The sequence below is a fragment of the Dipodomys merriami genome, unplaced genomic scaffold (genome assembly GCF_024711535.1).
Source record: "Dipodomys merriami isolate MVZ:Mamm:240054 unplaced genomic scaffold, mDipMer1.0.p SCAF_5, whole genome shotgun sequence".
Classification (NCBI taxonomy): Eukaryota; Metazoa; Chordata; class Mammalia; order Rodentia; family Heteromyidae; genus Dipodomys; species Dipodomys merriami.
Window position 1 is genome coordinate 24,818,461 of NW_027206068.1, and position 17,396 is coordinate 24,835,856.

General features: G+C 38.2%; 1 pseudogene; it reads left to right on the top strand.

Annotated features, from left to right (window-relative positions):
• Positions 1-16,661: 16,661 nt before the first annotated feature.
• LOC138810288 (U4 spliceosomal RNA) lies at positions 16,662-16,783 on the top strand (annotated as a pseudogene).
• The last annotated feature ends 613 nt before the right edge of the window (positions 16,784-17,396 follow it).

A 17,396-nucleotide genomic window follows, 5' to 3' on the forward strand; every position in this document is an offset into this window, starting at 1 on the left:
AGCTAGATCCTTATATATCACCCTGCACCAGAATCAACTCCAAATGGATCAAAGACCTTGAACTCAAAGCAGACACTCTGAAAACATTACAGGATGGAATAGGAGAAACCCTAGGTCTCCTTGACTCAGGCCGAAATTTTCTGAATAGAGACCCGGAAACACAACAAATCAAAGAAAGGTTGGACAAATGGGATTGCATAAGGTTGCAGAGCTTCTGCAGGACAAATGACATAGCTAGCAAGATCAATAGAAAGCCCACGGATTGGGAGAAGATCTTTACTAGCCATACAACGGACAAAGGTCTCATATCTAAAATATACTTGGAACTCAAAAAATTAAATCCCCCAACAACAACTCCTCAAAGAAACAACTGCCCAATAAATAAGTGGGTGAAAGACTTAAAGAGAAACTTCTCTGAAGAAGAAAGAAGGATGGCCAACAGACACATGAAGAAATGTTCAACATCCCTAGCCATAAAAGAAATGCAAATCAAAACAACATTGAGATACCACCTCACTCCAGTTAGAACAGCAAAAATCAAGAACTCTAACAACAACAGATGCTGGAGGGGATGTGGACAGAAGGGAACCTTACCTCATTGTTGGTGGGAATGTAAACTTGTTCAACCACTTTGGAAAGCAGTATGGAGGTTCCTCAAAAGACTTCACATAGAGCTCCCCTATTACCCAGCAATCCCACTTTTGGGCATTTACCCAAATGTTTACAAACAAGACCACACTAAAGCTACCAGCACAACTATGTTTATTGTAGCATTATTTACCATAGCTAAGATATGGAACCAACCCAGATGCCATTCAGTAGATGAATGGATCAAGAAAATGTGGTATATATACACAATGGAATTCTATGCCTCCATCAGAAAGAATGGCATTGCCCTATTTGTTAGGAAATGGAAAAACTTGGAAAAAATTATATTAAGTGAAGTAAGCCAGGCCCAAAGAAACACAGGTCCCATGGTTTCCCTTATTTGCAATATCTAGTATATGTATGAGTCAAGCAGAAAAGGTCAGATAATGTGATGTTAGGAAAATGAACCCTTAGATATATATTTCAATGTTTTTTTCTTCTTTCATGCATGTGTTTCTAATGCATTTATAAGATTATTTCTTTGTTGCTTTATATGTCCCTCCCCCACAGTATAACCCCCGCTTTCACTATATATGATGTCAGTATAACTTGTGGAGGAGATGGGGAAAAACAAGTCGTTTAAGGATTCAGGTGGACCTGTTGCAATAATGAGAAGTACAAATTGTCATGTCAAAAACGAGCTTTATAATGTCGGTGGGGGGGAAGGGGGAAGGATTGGGGGGAGAGAGGGGAGAGGCTGGGAAGGGAGGTGAAGGGTAAACAAAGGAGGAGGCTGCAATGCTTGGTAAGAAATGTATGCATTATCCTGCCCATGTCATTGTAACCCCTCTGTACAGTATGTTCACAAATAAAATAAAATAAAGAATATTAAAAAGAAGTACTAAAACAAATTAATGTGGATTAAAACAAAACTCCATATAGTTTATATTCTTCTTATATTTAATTGGAATCTTTTAAATATATTTTTATAATCAGCCACTAATTTTCAAACAAATAAATTGCATGTTGACATTTTCATATATACATCCATGTTGATCATATTTACCTCCATATTATCCTCTTACTTTTAACAGTGAGGTTTTAGGAATCTTTAACACCCTTTTCGTGTGTGAAAATAGTTCTCTCCTTTTTTCCTGTTCCTTTCTACTGTATTATGTTATCTTAAAATAATCCTTGCTAAAGATTAATAAATTAAAACAGTTATCACATTCACTGTAGGGTTCTTTCTTAATCCCCTCACCCCTTTCTCTTTTAATCCTGTTTTTCCCTCTGTTCTGAGACATAGTATACAAACAAACTCACTAACATCTGAATGATTTTTTTTTCCATCAAAATAACTGGAAAAATGTACAAAAATACCAGGCTAAATGTCTGAGTTTTTCTAGACTCTGAAACACTGTTCATAATCTTCATTGATCTTACCAGAATCTGATGAAAGTAAATAAGTCTCTCTCTGCAAAAGTGCACAACCCCCACACACATCAAATTTTACAACTTTGCAGGCTTCATAAATATCACCTGAATCTACATACCTCAAAGAAGATGCTTTAGCTGATGGAGAGCGAAGTTCCTCTCCGTTCTTCTTGGAACCATTATAGATGAGATAGACATGGAATCTTCACCACTCTCACTTACAGATGTCAGCCCTCCCAACTCTACCACAACAGGAAGCCATCCTGCCGGACAGGCTCCCTAACTACCATGGGCCCATCTGAAAACTTAGTGAAAAACCTGCGCCTTAATCAATGTAATGTGTTTAACTAATACAGAAGCCAATGAAGCCTTTGAGTGGTTCTGTGTGCTTGCTTATGACATGGCTGTGATATTTCTGTCAGAATAGTAGCTGTTTCCTATGGGTCTTTGCCAAATAAGAAGGTCAATATAACTGGTTCTATTTCTTTACTCAAGTCTAATCGTGGCACAACTACTCTCTGTTTTATATAATTAGGACTGCTTCATAATTTGATGAAGGTTTATCAAAGCCCAGTGAATGGAGATGTCCACTGCAACTAGGCAGTCTTATCTCTTAAAGCAGTTTACAAATAGTTTACAAATAGTTTAATGGTCAGATACTATTGATTGGAATTATCTTTTATGTACGCTACAATATTACATAATCCTTATTTTGTGGGCGGTACTAGAGTTTGAACTTGTGAGCTCTCTACCATTCTAACTATACCTCTGAAATTTTTGCTTCAATTAGTTTCTTCCGCTTTTCTCCTGGGCTACCTCCAGACCACAATCCTCTTACCTCAGCCTTCGGTATAGCTAAGGATTATAGGTGTAAAGAATGAAATCTATCATATTTGTTCAGATAAGTTTTTCTAACTTTTTGTCCAAGCTGATTTTGAACTGCCATCCTCCTAATTTCTGGCTCATGAGTAGGTGGAATTACAGGAATGAGTCGTAGGCCCAGCCTCATTACATCTATTTGAAATTCAATAACTTGTTGCTCCCTTTGAATCCACCTAGGAAATAAGCACCCATAATGACTCTGAGATTCTGCATCAACACTAAAAAACTCAGAACCCTTCCTTGTTGGATAATTTGCCTTAAAAACATAAAATACTTAGTGGTTTTCTACTGCTTATAAATAATCCTACTTATAAAACAGGTGCATGGTTCATGCCAATAATCCTAGATACTCAGAAGGGTGGAAATGGGAAAAGCATGGTTTGAGGCCACCCTTGGCAAACAGTTTATGAGATCCATCTCAACCAATTAAAAAACTAGGTTCAATGGTGAATGCCTGTTATCACAGATATGCAGGAAGTATGAATAGGAGGATTCTAGTCCAGAGCAGCCCAGAAGGAAAGAAATTAGATCCTGATTGAAAAATAACTAGAGCAAAATGGCTGAGAATGTGGCTCAGGAGAAATGCACCTGCCTAGCAACTGAAGGCCCTGAATTCAAATTCCAGTACCATAAAATCAGGTGTTAGTTGCTAACACCTGTAATCCTAGCTATATCAGGCTGAGATCTGAGGATAGAGGTTTGAAGCCAGCTCAGGCAGGAAAAGTCTGAGATTCTTATCTCTAATCAATCACCAAAAAAGCAAAAAGTGGAGGTGTGGCTCAAAATGGTAGACCACTAGTCTTGAGCACAAAAGCTCAGGGATAGGGCCCAGGCCTTAATTCAAACCTCAGGGCCAGCACGCGCACACGCACACACACACACACACACACACACACACACACACACACACACACACACACACACACACACAATTCCATTGCTAAATAATCAATATGTGTATGCTGAATGCCACTCATCACACTGGTCCTGGTTTTGGTTTTAAATTATCCTGAACCATAGAGGGGAAAACCCATGTCACTGTATTTGATTTTGGTGCCTTGGGTATTGTGTATATGTATATATGTATATATGTATGCATGTATATATGTTTATATGTATATATGTATACATGTATCTGAATTACGAAAGGAAGGGGAACAGAAAATGGTGAGACAAAGGACAAAGGGGACTCAATGCAACAGTGATAGGCATAAGACAATATGTTGGAAATAATCTGTACAACTTGTTGGGGGGAGGGTTTGGGAGGAGGGAAAGTGGAAGAAAAATGAGGGAGGGGGTAACAAGTCCCACAAGAAATGTACTCACTACTTTACTTACGTAACTGTAACTCCTCTGTACATCACCTTGACCCTATCTCCAAAATAACCAGCAAACAACTGCACTTGAGTAGCAGAATGCCAGCCTTGAACAAGCAAGCCAAGTGTGAGCACCCGGGTGCAAACTGTGGCCCTGCAGGGGGTGGGGGATAGTTCAGAGCACTAGAGTACCAAAAGCTCTCTGCCAGGTAATTTAACCAAGGTGTGGTGTTGTGATAAATTCTGGCTGGACTATTTTTCCAAGAATGGTTTAAATGGTTCTGGAAGATAAAAATGGTATGGCCCTGTAAGGAACAGGGCAGACTTAAACAGCAACCATTTGTTTAATATATCCTTCCAGTACAAAAGTTTGACAAAGCGGCTAGCAGCCCTTTTATAAGACTAGGGTTCAGGCATTCATGACTGTGACACAAACCCACTGTGTATACACTGTTCATCTAGTCCACGCCACAGAGTCTCATAGGATGTAGGAGACAAGAAGAAAACAGAAAAACATGAAGCTTACCAAATCTCTTTAAACGATATCCCCTCTTCTTCAACTGTGCACACTTCAAGGGAGCTCAAAATGTTAGTTCCTGGGCCAAGGTAAAAACTAAATCACAGACTATTTTTCCCATTACCACTTTTATCCCCAGTTCTACCTTTCCCAGAAGCTCTCCCTTGTCTCTCCCTGACATTATTATACATGAGTCCTGGTCACTTAAATAGAGAGCAAAATGGTTTGGTCACTGAGTTAACAAAGCCTGATTAGAATGCAGCTCTGGGTAAACGTTAAAAGCACTTAAGTTAATTCAACCATTTTTCTCAGTAAGGTTTTATAGTTCCTAACTGTAGTTTGGGGTATTTGCTTCAAATTACAGATTAATACTTCATTTTTATCTTTATAGAACATTTTGATCAAGTAGGACTGGTTTCTTTTTACGTTTCCTTGGTGTTATATTTTTATCCTGTGTCCCAAATTATACTCCTCCACTGAACTCTGAAAAGCATGCCATGCTCATCACTGCACACAAGAAAATATAGGAAATGTGTCATCCTGAGACAGCCCAACAATCCCTGTTAGACTCCATCACGTTCCAAAATGGGGAATCATACATCATAGGCAAAATGGAAATGTCACCTGGCTCCTTTCTAAGCCAGGATGGACTAAGTCTTTAAATAGACTTCAAAGACCATCCATTTTGTGACTACTAAAGAAGTTACTGCTGTATGTTTCTACAAAGAGAATTATATTGTGATGGAGCCCCAGACTTTGGCAGATAAGAAAGTCATGCTCTTCTTTCGCTGGAAAACTGTACCCGCAAATCATTTTATATGCATGGTCTTTTCATATCTACTCTCTTTATTATATCAGTTTTACTTACCAGGGCAACTAGTTTTGTGGCTCAAATTGGTTCTCATTTCCAGGACTGAATCTCTGCTTCCAAAGTGTTTTTCTGTGTTGTTATGAGTGTGACAATGTCTATGCTACTGGGGTTATTGGCATTGGTGTGGGATTCCCATTGGATAGAAGCTAATGCACTTGTTTTAGCCATTTGGGCAACTCAGATCCTTCCTAAAACAGAAGGATAATTAAGGGAAGGCAAATAAGATAGACACATGTCAGTCGGGACAAGCACTTCTCACCAAAGGAATAGATTGTTCTAACAGCACAGCAGGCAGACAAGTGAATTAGAATCACATCCTGAAGACATGCATTTCCCACTTGCAAACCCTACAATGGCAATGCATGTGGGGATAATCTTGCCTCACATGCAGATTCACACCACAAGAACGTGTATGTCCAAAACAATTCCCCAAAAAATAGACAAAAATATTGTAGATGGTAGTCAAATGACTCCCTATCCACCTCTCTAGGTCCAAGGGAAAAAAATCCATTTTTCTCCTGATTTGAATAGAAAACCAAAAGCTCATTTCAGTAGGCAGAACACTGGTGTCCTTCAGGTCTCCAGAGTCATCATTAAAACTGACAATAATTGGCATTATTGCTGACAGCCCAGAGTGACAGAGCAAACTGTGGAAGCAGCAACATGCATCCATGGAAAACCATGCGGGTTCCTCTTGGATAGAGAAATTCAGGGAATCCCACACTGCGCCTGCCCTTGTCACTTATGCTCTGTAAAGACACAGGACGACAAGACTTTTGATCCAGCACTTTTCTCCACATACTGTTTACCATCTTTGCTTCTTGTACATCACCTCTCCTCCCAAGCTGAACTGACAGGTAGGAATTCAAAGGCAATGAAAGCTGGGCTGTGATTGGTGATTTATGCATGGCAGGTGCTGAGAGGCCCAGGGCAGCAGCACTCAGCATTTCAGCAGTGTTATGACAGGAGGTCGAGACAGCACAGCAGAATGCCCGAAGAGACACCACACACCTGACTGATAGCAATCTTCTTAGATTCCATTGTTGTTCACTCATCTCACAGCTAGATCTGTTTTACTCCCATTCTTATCATCTGCTTCTTAAATAGCACTTGGATCCTTCCCACAAAAGCTCTCGAATTCCATATTTCTATGATTGCTTACATTGTAATAGTGTAACAAAAATTTTCACTCCATATCCAAAAGAACAGAGATGATTTGGGTTTTAATTGTGCCTACTCACAAAAGAAGAATTTCCTCTTGATTGTGCATAATCTTAACATAATTTTAATCCAAATATGAAACAAAGACAAAAAATAGCTTTCAAAAAATATCCATGTACTAAAGGAAGGGGAAGACAGTAATTTCAAAACAAAGTCTCAAACAGCCACAATAAATACACAAGTAGAAAGTAGTGCCTTAAAAAGAATCTATATGTCCTTGGTTGCTTGTTTTGTTAATTCTATCCCAGAATTCCAGGACAGCATAGGCTTCATACATCCTCTCCCAACTCACCCTACATTCTGTGAATGTTAAGTATTTTGTCACACTGAAGTTTCCTCTAAAAAGAGCCCAAGAATCCTCTGAGATATACAAAAAGGAGGCAAAATCCATGCTCAAGTGCAACACCCATAGCCTTTGATCTTCTATCCTCATCTACTCTCTCATCATTTCAGACAGATGTCTGGGCAGAGTTGCCTCTGCCAAGAATTCTATGGTATAGTAAAAAATAGTAATAATTGATCTAATGTATTATAGCCAAAAAATCCTACATAGATCAAAGTTCAGCAGATGAGAGCAAAGCAGGCAGAAGATTGAAACTCCCCTTCCTGCAGGGACTGCCGGGCAATGAGGGAAATCTGGTATTGGGATCCCTGGTTTTACCATATCTGTGAAAGAGGAGGGTGGTGAGTTATAAAGACACAAATTCATTATTACATTTTATCTGACCTAGAGCCAACTTTCATGAAAACTTACACCCTATGGTCTCAGATGTGGGGTTGTCAGTACTTTTAAGTGGTTTTTGATTTGATGATAAAAGGCGACTTCAGGGAAAGAACAGGACTCTATGGAAAAATAAAAGAATTTTATGTGAATATATGCTAGAATTTTCTTTCCTTGAATGTAGACATAAGTTGCCAAAGACCTTGCCAAAATAAAAGAACAATAAAAATTATGGTAAGTAAAGTATAGTAGGCTCAGGAAATACATCCTAAAAGGACCATCAAATCAAGAATTCCTCCCAGAAAAGATAACAGTCAAACCAGATCCTGAAAGATGAGCAGGAATAGCCTTTTGCACAGAGAAAGGGTGTCTGCAACAATGTCCCAAGAGAAGAGCGACCATGTGCAAAAGTGCATGACGTGGAAAAAAATCAGTGGTACAAATGAGAGAGGAAAGAGATGAGGCTCACAATCTAGACACAGTCCTTAAACAACAGATTAGAAGATTTTGTTATTATCCTCTGAACAATGGGAAATGATGACAATATTTTAAGTATGAAACAAGTTATGAAGCTCCTACACAAAAGAATGAGCAAAGATTTAGGAGGAACACGGCTAGAACCAGGAAGATGAGGCAGACACTGTTGCAGATTCTAGCTAATGATAGCCAGAATAAGGGGGAAGCCAAGGGTCCCTGAGGAAGCTTTACCTACATCCTTAACATTGCCTCCTTGAGGAAGAAGACCATAATGTCTACATCCTTAACATCTCCTGTTTGAGCAAGAAAATCATAATGTCTACAACCTTGACATCTCCTGCTTGAGCAAGAAAACCATAATGTCTTCTCAAACAAAAAAATATCAAACCCCCCAAAATGATTATCAATCTTTCAAGCTCCACAAAAGTAACCATCCTTCTCTTAGCTTGAAGAGTGAGAAACCATCAGGAACCTCAAAGATACAATAGATCCTTCAGTCTTCCCCCTGACTTGCTCACAAACACCATTAACTACTCCTTCAGTACTGGTCTTAGATTATTCTTGGTTCAGACTGGAAAGAATGTAAGATAAAGAGTTTCATGTAAGTGGCTTATTAGAACATATTCAGGCAATGTTTGTAAGAAAACAGGATGGGAGAGGGAGAGATTGAACAGAGAGGGGTGTGCAGCAGAGGCTTCAGCTGATTCCACACGGTGGTCTGGAGTTGGACTTATCTTTCAGAGTTGGAAAATTAAGGAAAGAGTCTTTGTACTTTACCTTTATTGACTGGCTACCAAGTGTGGCCAACCTAGAGGCATGATTTTGGATGGGGCATCTTTGTTGGGTAAAGGCTGTTGGGGGCACTAACTGCCATGATTCAGCTAAGGAATAAATGTCTCAGTGCTTCAGTTGAGGGCTAAAAGGAAAGGGAATCTGGGTGGCTTAATATTGCATACAGATTATTGTCTATCTGCCTCCTACTTCACTGCTACTGGTATTGTTCAAGGGGGTTATCAACTCTCACCTTGACATTGAAATATTCTAACCGTTTTCTCTACATTCACTCTTGAAATTCTCAAATCAATTCCTTAGAAAAATACTAGAACTCTGTTAAATGTATAGCCAATCAAGTTACTCTCTAATTTCAATGACTTCTTATTGCAGTGAAAATAAAATCCAAACTTCAAATCCTGCCTAGATTTATTCTTCCTGATAAGTCTCTGTACCTCACAAAGCCAACTTCCCTCTTCCTAAACAACTCTACTCACATTGAGTTCTCCTTATCAGCAAATGTGATACCACTTGCTTTCTTTCATATATCTTTGATAGTTCTTGAGAACTCTTCAACCTCTATTACATACTAAATTATGTCTGCTTTTAATAGTAGAGTGTGAGAATACGATAAAATACAGAATTTGGAAGAGAATAAAAAAGCTGGATGAAAGTAACATAAAAAAGAGAAAAAGATCAACCTAGGAGGAAAGTGAATTCTTACTCCATGAAGAGCAAAAAATAGACTCAATTCTGTTCTGAAAGAACTGACCCCTTGGAAAGCAGCCAACTGCTTGGCTAATGTTATCTGTGACCTTCCACAAATGCTTACTTGCAAGCATATGTTGGAAGGGAAGGGAAGCATAAAAATATCACCATCGCTGTGTATTGGAATTAAAATTCTAACAATATTTGGAACCAATCAAAACATGAAGCATGAAAGCATGCTTCATGTTTTGATTGGTTCCAAATATTTACATTTAATTTAATATCACAAAGCCATAGCAGACTGTTTATGCAAAAGACATCTGTGTTTATGTTAACTTGCAACCAACCTTGATGTTCTAACTGTGATATCGTGAAAAATACCGAACACTGATAAAACTAAAATCACAAATACATGCTTTCATTATCATACAAATTTTTGACTATGGCTTATACTATACTACGCATATTCTAGGAGTTATCTGTTACTCAGTGGTGGTTATAATAACCCTTAAAGTTCAGAACAATAAAGAATTTTCCTCACTTACCAACACAGAAACCAATGGAGGTAAACAAATGAAGAGAGGAAGGATGAGTCATAATATTCAATGTACATATGTGAAAACATAACTAGGACAATTGAGGGGATGGGTGGGATTGGGGAGAGGTGGGAAGGAATGATTAAAAGGGTTTATTCCCATAAACCGACTTACTGAATTGAAACCCCTTCATACAACTACTTAAAGATAATTTTTAAAATACAGAAACAAAAAGTCTATAGACTCACAGTTCCTTGCTTCAGTCACATGTTTCTTTGTTGATGGAGCCAAAATCTGAAACTCCTAAACCCTCTGTTCAATTCAGTGAGTTGAGACACTCGGAATACTCAGAATGAAAAGCAAAATCAGGAACACTCAGTAGAAGTACTCACTCAAAGTACTGGCTGGAGAACTCAGTGGAAAACCAAAACTACATGTTTCATGGCCTAGTGATTACTTAAGTTTCTGTTGCTGGCCTTCTTGGCCTTACTGCACAAGGTGATTTAAACCATTGTTTAGAGAAAAAATTAAAACTTTTTCAGACAACTGGAGCACATTCCAGAGTATAGTATAAGAGCTGAGAATTATAGATTTTCACTTCCTATCCATTTTTCCCTGTGGTTTCATGATCAGTCCCCCTCTCTGTTCTGTCACTGGAAGACCAGTATAAAGGTCCACATTAGTTGAGCTCCTTCGCAGCCTGGCTTATTTAGAGCTTAGCCAATGCGAATCTCTAAAAGGAAGTCAGGGGATGAAAAAAAGGAAAGTGATTATATTCTGTTTGCCACTCATGCTTCAAAATACACTTGTGCCAACTTACAGTCCTCAGGGAATATAATTCATATTAAATCAGGGACTGTATCAACTCTCATCAGACTCCAATACTGCTATTTTTCCTTCAAGACTAAAGCTGGACTGGCTTCCCTTGTTGCTAGTTTCTGGGCAACTCTATGTTCATTGTTGGTTTCTTTCATATTCACCCTGTGTAGATGGACCCTTAAACCAACTCATTTAATTTTTTTCCTCCTGAAAACTGCTTCACATACACATACATAAATGATGATTATTTGTGCCAAGGTGACTTGCTGAAGTGTTCAACCTTGGAGCTGTGAAAGTCTACATAACTACAATTAGCTAGAGCATTAAAACACCCATTAGAAATAGCTTAAGTTTACGTTGGAGTCAGGCATAGTGACCTATGTCTGTAATCCTAGAACATGTGAAGATGGGGGTGAAGAACTGTAATTTCAAGGCCAGCCTGAGCTATACAATGAGAAAGAAAAGTCATTTGTGAATTATTACTTTTTTAAAAAGGTAGGGCTAGTGGTAATCAGACTATAAAGATTAACTTATGTGAGGGAATAAAAATAAGCAAAACAAACACAGATAGTTGAGAAAAGGTCACCTCTCCCTCTAGTCTGGGACTTATGAAGTTGATGTTTGTCTCAGCAATGCCAGCCAAAGAACAGTAGTATTAATTAGATATAAAACAATGAGGTTTATCAGAAAATACCAGAACACCTCCTCTCTCTCTTTCTCTTTCTCTGTCTCTGTCTCTGTCTCTCTCTGTCTCTCTCTCTCTGTCTCTCTGTCTCTCTCTCTCTCTCTGTCTCTCTCTCTTTCTGAAAAATTGCTAGATTACCTGCAAATCCCTGATAGCTCAATGGCTTAATCATTCCTAAACAATGGCTTAATCATTCCATTACAAGCAAAGCTGCTGTATTAACTGATCAGGCTTCTGGTGTGTGATCCCTTTTTCCTAGCATATCAGTCAGCCTGAGAGAGGGCTACCAGAAACCTACATCATAAGCCCATGTTGAGAAAAACCTCTGGCTCTGGCAGTTTCTACATTTCTTGGGAAGTAGGCACACTTGCAGATTGGGAGACACGGCACTGATATTTTATATAAGGCTATAGATAAGTCGTAACTGCCACCTCTGTACCATCTACCAAGGATACAACATATGTAATTGTGTATGTCTGTAATATTTCTGAAAATACCAACAGACTACCATGTTGAAGCCAAGAAATCTAAGTCTGCTCACTCAGACCCACTGCATTTTTTTAGTCAGTCCTGGGGCTTGAACTCAGGGTCTGGGACTCTCCCTGAGCTTCTTTTGCTTAAGGCTAGCACTCTACCACTTAAGTCAGAGGGCCACTTCCCGCTTTTTTGGTTTTTTTTTAATGTGGTACTGAGGAATTGAATCTAGGGCTTTATGCATGCTAAGCAAGCACTCTCCCACTAGGCCACATTCACAGCCCAGACCTATTATATTTCATATGAATTACTTTCACATTTTAAAATCTGAAGAACAATATGACTTAGATGTTATGTCACATCCATTTATTTACTCAATGCCTCATTTAATTGTTTATTGGAATTGTTGAAACTAAGATTCAGGATAGTTAGGCACTTGCTCTGGGGTCAACCATGGCTTACAGAGAAACTTAAAGATCAGTTGACTCTAAGCCCACTGCTCTTTCTCTTCTACCATAGACACTATATTCAGACTCTTCAAAAGCACAATAACTCATAAAATATAATAAATATTGTTCTAATATGCTTCTAAGATAAAGAGTTCCATCCTCTAACTCTAATTTTTCTATCCTAATACCTGGATTTATTTTCTTTGGCAGGATCAGTACTGGGGTTTGAACTCAGGGCCTGTCACTTGCTAGACAAAGGCTCTATCCCTTGAGTCATACACTCAACCTGTTTTTGCTTTTGTTATTCTTTGAAAAATTAAAAGACCCCATTTTTCTGAGCTGATCTGAACTGTAATCTTCCTATTTTCACTTTCCATACAGTTGGGATGACAAAGGTGAACCACCACCTACAACTTTTTATTGGTTGAGATGGGAGTTCTACAAACATTTTCCCTACACTCACCTCAAACTATAATCTTCCTGATTTCTGCCTCCCATCTTAGCTAAGAAGACAAGCATGGCATCACTGGCCCTGGGTATATTTTCCTTATAATAGGAAAATACATTGGCTTTGAAACTCATGCTAACATCTTTTTCTTTTTAGGTACATTGGGTTCTTTTCCCACACCCCTTTTCATGGGAAATCCCATATCCACTGATCTGGGACTTGGTCATATGACTTGCTTCAGCTACTGAAATGTGATTGAAAGTGCTGGCCATGATCCACTTCACCAGCCTCTTGTATTCTGAGCACTTCACCTCAGTATAAGAAAAGTTTAATTGAGATAAAGCTACCACTTAAGTCAGAGCCCTAGAATGACAAACACATGACACAAGCCAGAGCCCACCCACAGCATGAAAAAGATTCACCATAGCCAGACCCAGAAACGACAGCAAGAAATAAACATTGTTCTCTTAAGCCATAGAGAATTTGTTATTCATTTTTTTGCCATAGCAAAAGCTCAGACATCTTCACAGTATATGAATTGTTTGTGCATTTGCTTACTTGTTAAATATCTGTGCCCCAGACTGCAGTGTAAGCCCTGTGAGGGCAGAGACTTTTTTCCTAGTCACAGCACCAAAACAGTATCTGGTATAGACTTGACAATAATTGCCTATTAAAACTTACAGTGTCTGAACACAATCCAAAAGCACAAACGACTCAAAACTCATTGAATATAAGATTTTAAGATACAATATTTAAATATTAATATATGAACAATTTCCTAAATTTTCTACTTGGTGAAGGCAAAAAGAAGTTTTACATCCTACCAAATTAAACCAACTGAAAATGAAAACAACTGAATTCCAACTATGTTCAATAACAAACAGGAACATGCTTGAGCTATTTTTCTCAGCTTGTGCTGAGAGTGTTTCTTAGTCAAAAGCTAAAACAATAGTCCTGGCCTCTGACCATATCTGCATCAAACCCTCCATCTACAACTTGGTGCATGCTCTCCTTTCCCATTGGTCTTTCCAACCCATGTTGTTTGGAATGCCTTTGTCCAACATTTCTACTTTATGAGATTATAGCAATTCTTCAGATGCCATCCTTTTGTAAAGTCTTTTCCATCTTTGGACATACAGAATTCATCTTCTGCTTAGAGTTTCGGGAGGCCATTTGTACCTCCCATAGAACATTTATCATATCCTGCCTTCTAGCTAGGCATGAGAGCCTCTAACAAGGTATGTGAAGATAGAATCATCTCTTATTCATTGCACTACCCTGAAAATGCTATACTTTCAACAAATATTTGTCACTGTGGAAGATGTACTAACATGTTCCAACATCCCTTACCGTCAAATACATTAGGACTTGAAAAAAAGAGGGGGGGAAAGAGAGAATAAGCCACATCACTAGCCAAGATTTCTCACAGTACGGAATTGTTGTTGAAGTAGAAACAGGAGTCAATATGAAAATTCTATTAAGTTCAATCTTGCATAAAGAAACTGAAAATTTGGGGCTGGGAAGGTGGCTCAGTGGTAGAGCGCTTGCCTTGCATGCCTGAGGCCCTGGGTTCGATCCCTCAGCACCACATAAGCAGAAAAAAAGCTGGAAGTGGCGCTGTGACTCAAGTGGTAGAGCGCTAGCCTTGAGCTGAAGAGCTGAGGGACAGCGCCCAGGCCCAGAGTTCAGGCCCCACAACCAACCAAAAAAAAGAAAGAAAGAAAGAAAGAAAGAAAGAAAGAAAGAAAGAAAGAAAGAAAGAAAGAAAGAAAGAAAGAAAGAAAGAAAGAAAGAAAGAAAGAAAGAAAGAAAGAAAGAAAGAAAGAAAGAAAGAAAGAAAGAAAGAAAGAAAGGAAAGAAAGGAAAGAAAGAAAGAAAGAAAGAAAGAAAGAAAGAAAGAAAGAAAGAAAGAAAGAAAGAAAGAAAGAAAGAAAGAAAAGAAAGAAACTGAAAATTTTGCCCTTAGGGCTGGCATCCTCACAGCCAAGTTGATTTTGAAATGCTTTGTGTGTATGACTTCTCCACTACATAATATTTTATGAAGCTTAGAACTTCTTTTATGAAAGAACTTGAGCATTTAGACATTTGAGCAAGGCTAACTTGTGGGAAAGAAATAGGCATGTGTACTATTTGGTTCTTTTAGAAAAATACCAAGATGCACACTGTCCAGTTTATGTGATGCATCAAACAAGCCTTGTTTCTTTGAAGAAATGTTTCCATCTTTAAAATTTAGACACACTTGAGAGAGTCTGAGAGTGAGTTAAATAACAGCTATTCATAGGCTAATTGAGTTAATTGAATTAATTGAATGAGATTTCTTCCCATTTGGAAACCAAATGAGGAAATGAATGAGCAGTGATGCCTTTAACCATGTTAGACTGCTGGAACTGGAGCCACTGTCGTCAGTATCAGGTGGCACCAGGAGAAAAAAGGAAAAATGTAAAATTGATCTCAGGCCATGTGGAACATTCAAATGAACATGTCTACCAGGAATATATAGCTGAGATCCTCAAGGTCAAAAAAAGGTCAAGGTTGGACACAGAGACCAATGACATACATAGCAATTTAAGCATGTAGTAGCAGAAAACAGTAGATAAGTACAGAATTTAAGCATCACTTAATCTGACAAAAGTGAGCCCCCCAAAAGACCTTTTGATCTATCGTTCTGACCATTTGCTAATTCTTTATTTCACTGACATTTTAGTTACATTTAAAATTTTCCTAAAAATGTAAGCCCCTTTTCTTTTAATCCCAACTCCTTAGGAGGCAGAAAGTGGGAGGATCAGTTCAGAAAAAGGGCAGGGGAGACCTCCATTTCAATGAATAAGCTAACTATGGTGGTACAAGTCTATAATCCTTGCTACACAGGAGGTTGTAAGTAGGAAGATAACAGTCCAAGACCAGCCCCAGACAAAATCTCAAGACCCTATCAGAAAAAAAATAATAGCTAAAAGAAAAAAACTCAACCTCTTTTCCCACAAACAAACCATTCTATTCACTACAGCATCACCATTTCTCATACACATTAAAGCTTCTAACTATGTCCTTATCTCTTTTTGAGAAACAACTGATTGCCTGTCACTGGTTTATACTTTCCAAGATGGATTCTGTAAAAGGCATTTTATCTCACACATTGCCTTACTCAACCACGGATATATTGCCTCATGTTTCAAGATACATTCAATTCAAAACTGAGATTTAAGCTCTGTCTTTAGCACATTGTCCTTTTGCCCCCATGGAAAATGGAATTTTTATATGACATTTTTGGTGACCTTCTTGCCATTCAAATGGCCTAGTCATTTTTTAAAGCAACATTGCTCTGTAACATCTTATTAAGGAAAGGGAAGTAGTCCGAAGTCAATTTGTGAAGTAATATAAAGTGGTTCCACTTAACTATCCACAAAGACACTGATGGAAGGATTCAGAGAAAAATGCAGTTATACTACCTGATTAACACAGCTTTCCCTGTTATTACTTACACTTTCCTGTGGACCCAGGGAGGTCAGGTTTTGTGTAAGGCTTTGAGCATTCAAAGAAAAGTAGAGCCTTAGCCCTGAGCTTTAGAAACTCAATCCAGTAGATTTTCAAGAACATTGACAAGTTCCCTGGTTCTAATTACATGTGACACTTTGAAGAGATCTCCATCATATTTAAATTTAATAATTTTACTAAACTCTACCACTTCATAATCCAATTTATTCTAATGTTTCTTCCCTAGACTTTTACTTTCAAAATTCCAAAATAAGTTTTGCACAAAGGCAGTATCATAGTCAATGAGGTTTGTCTGAGGAATGACTATTGCTAATTGAAAACTTTCCCAAAATAAAACAGGCTTATATGTTTCATTATTTATGACATTTCAGTGTATTTGTCACTCTTCAAGGTAGATGTCATATGAAAAGAAATAATTTACATGTTCATAACACTTGCTCCCTTCAATGTCAGGTTCTCAGGGACAAAGTAGCACTTGATGCATATTATGTAGATTCAGCCCTAGCCATCATTTCTGACTCAGACACACCTAGATTTCCAAGTGTGAATAAATCTATTAAATGCCACAATTATTTTATTTTAACTACCTGATTATTCCCTAAAAATAAAATGGAAAGTCTATTTCTTGTTATTTATTTTTATTGGAAATAATAGAACATTTGCCTTATCCACTCATCTAACACAGAATGATTGAGCTCAGACACTGTTGCAGGCATTGTATTTGTTGCCAATGGCATCTATGTGGTGGGACCTGGAGGTATCGCTCACCCAGCAGTAGAGCACTAGCCTAGTATGTGTCAAATTTGATCCCCAGGTCCCCAACAAGACAAAGGAAAGAATGGTATCTATGCTGGTAAATAACGCTGTCCCTGACTTCTTAGATCACACTATATCTCAATGTATCAATTTTCTTTGTATGAGTTTGTGAACTCACAAAAAAGACACTAGTTAATTATCTCTTTAAAAGATTTCTTTGTTGAGGGAAAA